Raw genomic sequence first — 8,478 nt, 5'->3', positions numbered from 1 at the left:
TTGTTTTGAAAGTAGCTCTATGGCATTTGCCTTTTTCACAAGCACCACAAAGTCTATCTTTTTCAAAGGACAGAGGAGGAAGGCCACGAACAAGGTTCTTTTTGGCCAGTGAGTTTATGGTTTTGAAGTTCACATGCGACATACGCTTGTGCCATAACCAATTTAACTCGGATGCTGACTTTGCAAAGAAACAAGTCTCACTATCAGTCTTGATAGGAGTAAAGTCTACAAGATATACATCTCTTTTTCTTGGTGCAACCAAGACGACTGCCTTGTTGATGTTTACTACAGTGCCTTGATGTTTATCAAGGATTACCTTGTAGTCAGCATCACATAGTTGACTTATGCTGATGAGATTATGCTTTAATCCATTTACATAAGCAACTTTTGAGAATTTTATGAGGCTATTAGAAAGAAGACCATACCCTTCAATCTGTCCAGTGGAGTTATCACCAAACACCACTGTAGGACCAGGTGCCTCTGTATAGTTATCCAGCAGGGACTTGGAGCCAGTAATGTGTTTTGAACAACCGCTGTCCAAATACCACACTCCTTTTCCTAGCGAGCCCTGCATGGATGAAAAGAAAGGATTTAGGGTTCACTTTGTTCATTCATTACAATGTCAGCAGGATTAACTGAAGGTACTTCAGGCGAGGATATTTGCTCTTCAGAGAAAGCCTCCTCAAGTGTAGTGTGATTTCCTACAGAGACAGTAGTGTTATCTTCATTGGAGGGCATTATGCTTGCTTCATTACTACGAAGATATGCATAGCTGCTCACTACATTAGGAGCGCTATACTCAACCAGCATTGAAGGATGTCCCCAAGCGTTTGAAATAACCTTCTGAGAATGGGAAATTTCAATGCGCTGAGATGCAATGTATTCAGCAATGCTTGCATTTGTGACAGAGAAGGTGTCACTGATAACAGGTTCAGTAGAGAGGTTCTCACTGATCCGTGTAGAGGAAGAAGATGTTTCAGTAGCTGCAGAGATGTTGGTTGAAATACAATCGCTGGAGCATCTCTTGGGCTAAATAAAACACATTCAGAGGCAACATGTCCTCTGCTGCTACAAAGATAGCATTTTTTGTCAGAGGGGTTGCCTTGATTCTGAATGAGAAAGTCCCTCAGCTGAGAGGAAAGATCATTTACTCGCTGAGTAAGCTCATTTATTTGAGGAGTAGTGGAAGAGGAGGCCTTGCTCTTTTGCTTAGACTTGGATTTATTCCTTTGTCTAAGTTTAGGAGGGGGCAATTGAGGAACAGGACCAAGGATGGATTCACTATGATGATTTTGAGGATTTTGATGTCCTCTAATCATGGTCCATGCTTGCTTTCTAGCAGGATAGGAAGAAGAGGAACCCTGCTGAGACTGATTCACATGGTTAGGAGTTGTGGATCTGACTTGACGTTTTGGAGAAGAGGAACCCTGCTGAGACTGATTCACATGGTTAGGAGTTATGGATCTGACTTGACGTTTTGGAGTAACTGACCTCATTTGCCTATGAGGTAGGTACTCCTTGTTGGACACTGAGGATTGACTGTGCTGAGAAGGCATTTGTCCTCTTTGTGGAGTAGTAGGTCTCATTTGCTGATGTGGCAAATGTCCCCGCTGAGGAGTTATAGCCCTTACCTGCTGATGTGGCACGTATCCTCGCTGAGGAGTGGTAGACCTATTTTGTGAAGGCAGTCTTCCTCTTTTACGAGTGTTATGCCTTAGATTTGATTTTGAAGGCATAGGTTGTGATGCTGTATTAGTTTGAGCATCAGCAGGTACAGCCTTTGTGGGAAGTACTTGCTGATGTCTTGTATCAGCGAACCTAACCCTTCTGTTCATTAAATGATCTTCAGACATTAAACTTGCATGGGTAGGTTGAGGAAGATTGAGCACTAGAGTGTTGCTGAACGACATGATTGACCCGCTGAGGAGTACCATAGCCATAGGGAGCAGCAATAGTGTTTCTTTTAAAGGGCTCAGCACCTTTTGCAGATAGACGCTGAGGAGCAATGGGTACATACCCATCACTTGAAATATCCCCTTTAAAGGTTCTGGGTGGAGAATGTTGTATTCTCCCTTCATGTGGCATCATGCCAACAATGGAAAGATGAGAGAACATGTCAAAAGTACTGGTTGAGGAACTCGTACTTTTAACATTTGAGGAAGAGGGCACACTGGTGGACGCTGTAGCCTTAGAGTCCATCTCAGCATGGTAGTCATTTTGTCCCTTGACAAAATACCACTTTTTCATCTCTTCTTGAGAGATGGAGGATGAACATGGTGGAAGAATAGAGATTTCAGGCTTTACATCATCATTGAAAGAGTCAGCGATAGAGGCAGCAGCATCAAAATTGCCACCAATCACTGCTTGTACTTGAGCAGGGACTTGCTCACTCAAACATTGATGATGAAATTTGGAAGCCTTTGACCAGGAGGTCACAATCTTCTTTAGATTAGAAACTTCAGCCTTGAGAGTTTCATTCTCAAGTTGGAGTTTCTGAGTCATTAACTCATGAGATTGAAGTTCAATATGAACGTTTTTCAATTTCATAAGTTTTTCAGATTTTTCACTTAACTCTACTCCAGCAGAGTTAAGTTTAGATTGAAGTTCAGCACGTAGACTTTCTACGAACTGAAGATCACAAGACAAAGACTCAATAATTTTGGTCTTGTCTTGATTAGAAGAGGAAGAAAGAAGAGAGTGTACCTTTTTAACAGTGACGTTTACCCACTGACTAGAGGAGACTTGATCCTTTGTCAGAGCATCACTGTCAGCAAGTGCCATGAGGCACATGGCATCAACATAATCGTCATCATCAGAATCATCTGAGTCAGTCCAATCATGTTCTTTAGCAATTAGACCTTTTGCTGGAACTTTTTGGCATCCTCTGTTTCAGCCACCTTAGCCTTCAGCTGATAGTATTTGTTCCTATATTCATCAACAGATTTAGAAGGATTAGTTTTGGGAGCAGAAGGATTGGGAATAGAGACTCTGCACTCCTTCTGGTAGTGGCCTTTTCTGCCACACCTCCAGCACTCTTGCTGTGATTTATCAACAGGAGGTTTGAGGGGAGTAACCGTTTTGCGATTGTTCCACCTTCTGGAGTATCTTCTACCAGCAACAAGGGCAAAGCCCATGAAGTCATTGAACAAATCTTGTTTTTCTTCATCATCCAACTTATCAATGAGGGTCTGAATAGGTGCTGGAAGATTTGAAGTCCTGGCACCATCATAGAGATCGATGGGCTTAGTAGAAACAAGAGCGATAGGGTCAGAAATAGGATGGGAGGAGATGCTAACAGAGGAAGATGAAGAAGAAGGGCCAGCATGTCTTTTGGAATCAGTAGAGGCTCGAATATTTTGAGCCAATGCTCTCTCTTCAAATTGAAGAGTTCCAAAAAGTTCTTCAAGATCAAAATCTTGGATTTTCTTCGTTGTACGAAGAGTTTGTCTTAAGTTTTGCCACTTAAGAGGAAGAGAGTCGATGAATTTATGACATACTTCAAAGTTATCATGAGTAATGCCAACATTTGTCATATCATTGAGTAACCCTTTAAAGCGAGTATAGGTGCTCTCAAGACTTTCATCAGGAAGAGAGAAGAAGTTTTCATAAGCTCTTTTCAAATCAATTTTCTTGATTTTGATGAGGTCAGCAGATCCTTCATAGGTGTTGACAAGTCTGTCCCATACTTCCTTTGAAGAGAGATACTTGATTACTAGCTTCATGATTTCAGTGGGAAGAGTAACGATAATCATGTTTTTCAATCTAGCATCAAGATTTACCAGCTTTCTTTCTTCATCTGTCCATTGAACCTCTGGTTTAACCAGGTCAGTGACTATTTCAGGAGCTTCAGGTGTAGCTCCTGGAGTCCTTTGGACATACATCGGTACGTATGGACCCTCAATTAATATGGTCATTAAATAGGGTTCCATACCAGAGATGTGAAGAAGCATCCTCTCCTTCCAAGACCCAAAATCTTTGGGCTCGAACTTAGGAGGTGTCGACACGTAGCCAAAGTCACGTGTGTTCACTAGGCTGGGAACAGAAGACATGTTCTTGTTTTAGAAAGAGAGGGTTTCAAGAAAAAATTAAAGAACAGAAGTTTTAAATGTAAACACAAGGAGACAAACAGATCTTGTTCCAATGATTTAGGAACGATGGCTCTGATACCACTTGATGGTCCAAGAATGCACAACTTATGTTATATTTAAATTAGACAAGAAAGTAAATAAACAAGTGAATAACAAAAACAATATCAAGTTCAATTGTAGTACATCAATGCAAGAATAATCATATGTATCATTGATTAAACGATGAATACATGGTTGATCTTACACACTTGACTTACAAGAATACAAAAGAACAGAGGTAATTGCTAAGTCTAGACACACTAAAAACTTAAACAATTACAAGTGACACACACTTTCAAGGTGACTAACACACTTGATACAATGCGCCTGTGTTGCTTTATATAGAGGAAGAATTAGGGCAACACAGCCTTCTTTGATGGTGGTTGTCGACATCCAATTGGCTCATGGTACTTGAATCATGTGCCCTTGTCTTCTATACCAAATCGGGTATGAGAGAGAGAACCCTTGCTTTGGTCCCAACATGTACCTTTGTCATTCAAGGCAAATTACAGTTGGTTAACCACCATGTGACTTCTTGTCTTCATTTGATTTGAATTCTTCCCGCCATGACCACCATGTTGGAGCATTCAACTTGCTGAAGAGGTCACTTCACCTGCTGATGACTTGCTAAATACTTGCTGACGACACACGTCAACGAGCAAGTCTTCTTCAGCGAATCCCAGACTTAACACACTTATATCCCAAAACACCAAATATATGAGCTATTGATTCGTTTTTAGTATGATAGGTGTATGGTTTTGGAACTATTAGCCTTGTAAATTTGTCCCTCTCTTAGGCTTTTGGATTTATCCGGAAGTAAGGGTCTCTTTTAGAGCTCTGAACTATGATGTGCAAGTTTGAGGTTGATTTTCCACTTTCGTTTATTTCTTTCTTTGATATGAGTGTGTCGGTGATTGTGTTGATTCTAGAACTTGTCTCAGTTGATCGTCCCGTAGTTTGCTAGATGATAAAGAGGTAAATTTAGGATTAAACCCATTTTCTTTGTTTATTCACCCTTTGTTATGTTTATCATTGTTTGACCATGTTTGTATGCATGTGTTTAAGTAGCTAATCACATTGGTTAGTGAATATCCTTTGTTTAAACCTTTGTTTGCATTCATTTTTAGTGCAAGATACACGTAGAAAACATGTTGAGCCTTACCTTTCGTTTGTTTTAAATCCACTTAAATATGTAACCTATCCTCACCATACCGATAGTCGAAATCCTTGTTTGATCATTAGTTGCTTACGCTAGTTAGACGGTTTAGGGTTGTCTTGGTTGTGTCGGGTTGGTGTATTCTCTATTGGGGGTAGATTGATGTCGTCATGATTATGGATCAAGTCTAGATTATTCTAATTAGTGAGAGTTATGATTTGTCATTGTATTTCAAAGTTATAAAAAGGGGGTACCAATTAGACAGGGTAAAAATAGTTCATTAAAAAAAAGAGAGAAAGAGAAAGAATAAAAAAAATGAAAAACAGAAAAAAATATAAAAAAAGAAGAAAAACGAACTTGGACTGTCATTTGGTATTTCCCTCATTTTTTGTCAAATCAAAGAAAGTTAGTAAGTTAAATTAAACCAACAATTGTTTAAAAGATTGGTGTTTGAGTTGGTATATTTATTTAAACCAACTAAAAGGTTCTTAGATTGATTATATTTTTCATTTAAAGATGGCATGTGCGGAAGAGTTAATAATGGGTAAGAATTGGTGGATAGAAGTCATTTGAAGGTAATACACCACAATGGTGTCGGTTTGTATTGGTCTATTGGGGGAGTAGACTCGGGAGAATGTCTTTTGGGTTATGGATAGAAGGCAACTAGTGATATGGGTTGTCTTGGACTAGACTATATGTAAAACTTTGTTAATTGTTGTGTTATTTCCTTTTAACACCAATTATATCCCTAAATTTCCATACACATTGTTAATTACCCTTGTAAGCCTTCAGATTTGTATGTTACAACCGTGTTATTTACCTCTTTTGATAGACGTTATATGGTGCTAGCGCCATGGCGACGTAGGGACGATTCTATTACAAGCCTATGGTTAAAATATATGCATCACGAATAGGCTTCGAGTGATTGATACAATATTTCAATCCAATAGTTTGTTAGTTGGAGAAAGTTAGTTGAGATGTTCTTCTTTCATTTGATTAACGTGCTTAGTCGTATTCTCGAGGCTTGTAGATCATTCAAATATTGTCAAACATTTCGGTTTTTCATTTAAAATTAAAAATGCTTAACTATTCTTATGGTTTTGCTTCTTTTTGGATTATTGTCATGTTTTGCGATCGAAAACCAAGGGAATGATTGTTTTGAAATCTGAGTTTGCTTGAGGACAAGCAAGGCTTAAGTATGGGGGAATTTGATATATCCATTTATATATACATTCCCATATCATTTCTAAGACGTTTTAAGCTTAATTATGTGCAAATTACATGTATATTCGATGCTTTGATGGTATTGTTAGTGATTGCAGGCTTAGAACAGGTAAAATGGTTAGAAACGGCTTCCGGATGATTAAAAGATTCATTAGGGTGGTTCGTGGATGTGTATGAGTGAAGACGGAATGAAAATTACAAGTTTTAGCTAACCTGGAAGGCTGGTGCGGAGCATATTTTGATCAGAGAGTTGGAAGATGTGATAAAACAGGGAGGTGCGGCGCACCAACCCTGTGGTGCGTCGCATATCGGGCAGAGATATTTTTGGAAACAAGGCCAGGTGCACCACACCTGATGCTTGGTGCGCCACACTTGTAGGTCGGTTTGTGAAGACTTTTGCGAAACACTATAAATACAAGACCAAAACCCTCCCTTTCGAGATACTTTCACTTCCAATCGATTTTAGGGTTTCTTGAGGCACTTTTTAGCAGCTTTTACGTTCTCCAAGTTCTAAGGGTTGTTCGAAGGATTCAAGGCATTCAAACATCGATTTCTTTAGCTTTTCATTCTCTTTCTCACTTTGGTACAAGATGTTTACTCTTTCTTTTACTATTTGTGACTTATTTATGATTATGTCTAGCTAAATAACTTCATCATCCACTGAGATGAAGTGACACACTAAATAATGGTTGCATAATCTTTTGAATTCAAGTTGATTGTTAAACGTTTTGTCGTAATCTTAATGTTTTGAGTTCTTGTGCTCTTATCTACTGTTTTGTTGATAATGTATGAATGATTTAGAGGTATCTAAGTTTAGGAGTACATTGTTCTAGTTAATTGGGTACAATTAATAGGTGTTGACTTGTGGTAACAAGACAATAAACAACAATAGATAATAGATGATATCGCTTATTTTATACATATTTATATTACGCGATATTGGTTCTTTTATTTATTTTATGATTGTATTATTGTCACCTTTATAGACTTTTATACTTAATATGTGATTTTATATGATTATAAGTCTAAAAGATAAAAGTTGACAAAAGTATGCTGAATAAAGATCAATTATGAAGAAAATAAAGATTGAAACTGAAAAGATGAAAGATGTGACATAGTAATTTATGGGTTACATAAATAAAGTCATGGACCAAAAATAATCCTTGATCTTATTGCCATCAAACAATCAGTAACGAAAAGAAGCCTACATCTATAATGATGTACATATTTTTATTGTTATTTGAGGTGGTGATCTCGTGGGCTACACAACAAAGAAAAGAAAAGATGGGCTAGTATGGAAAAGAGGCAACCGCCTCACTTAGTCTTACGTGGATTTCAAGAAACAAATAAAGAAACTCAAGTATTATATATACTTAATTTAGAAGAGCCATTGAAAAAATAGACGGCATATCTATAGTCGAAAAAAAATAATAATAAAAAGGGTATTTGGAGTTAGTTCATAAAGGGATATTGGCGGGGAATTATTTTCATGGGTGCGAGGAGCCGCAAGAGACAAACGAATTAAAGTTGCTGCTTTGTTCGTCGAATACAACTTCCAGCCATCAATTATTCTGTTCGACTCTTTACTCTTTTCTATTAGTATTTTAATTACTATTTATCTTTATATATTAGATACACTATTGCAAGACTATATTACATACAATTATCATTATGGATTTTATTTATTTAGTAATTGTTAGTTTTATTTATCTTGTCATGAGTAGCTAATTTTCTTTACACCCACTTGGATAATGTGAGCATGTCATAAAGTTGTCACTTTGTTATAATTTTTATTGTTGAACGCGGTTTTTACGTTTAGTCGAATATCCATGTTTGTCTAAGTTTATATATTGTTTTGGTTTCTTATATAAATTAGTTGGTAATTAAATATAGAAGTTCGAGAGAAATCTATAGATTTGCTAATTAGTTTATGAAATAATTAATCGGTCTTTAATTAATTCAAAGTCGTTG

Source organism: Erigeron canadensis, chromosome 3 (genome assembly GCF_010389155.1).
Source record: "Erigeron canadensis isolate Cc75 chromosome 3, C_canadensis_v1, whole genome shotgun sequence".
NCBI lineage: Eukaryota > Viridiplantae > Streptophyta > Magnoliopsida > Asterales > Asteraceae > Erigeron > Erigeron canadensis.
The sequence above is the reverse complement of the archived record's forward strand: the minus strand, read 5'-3'. Positions refer to the sequence as shown.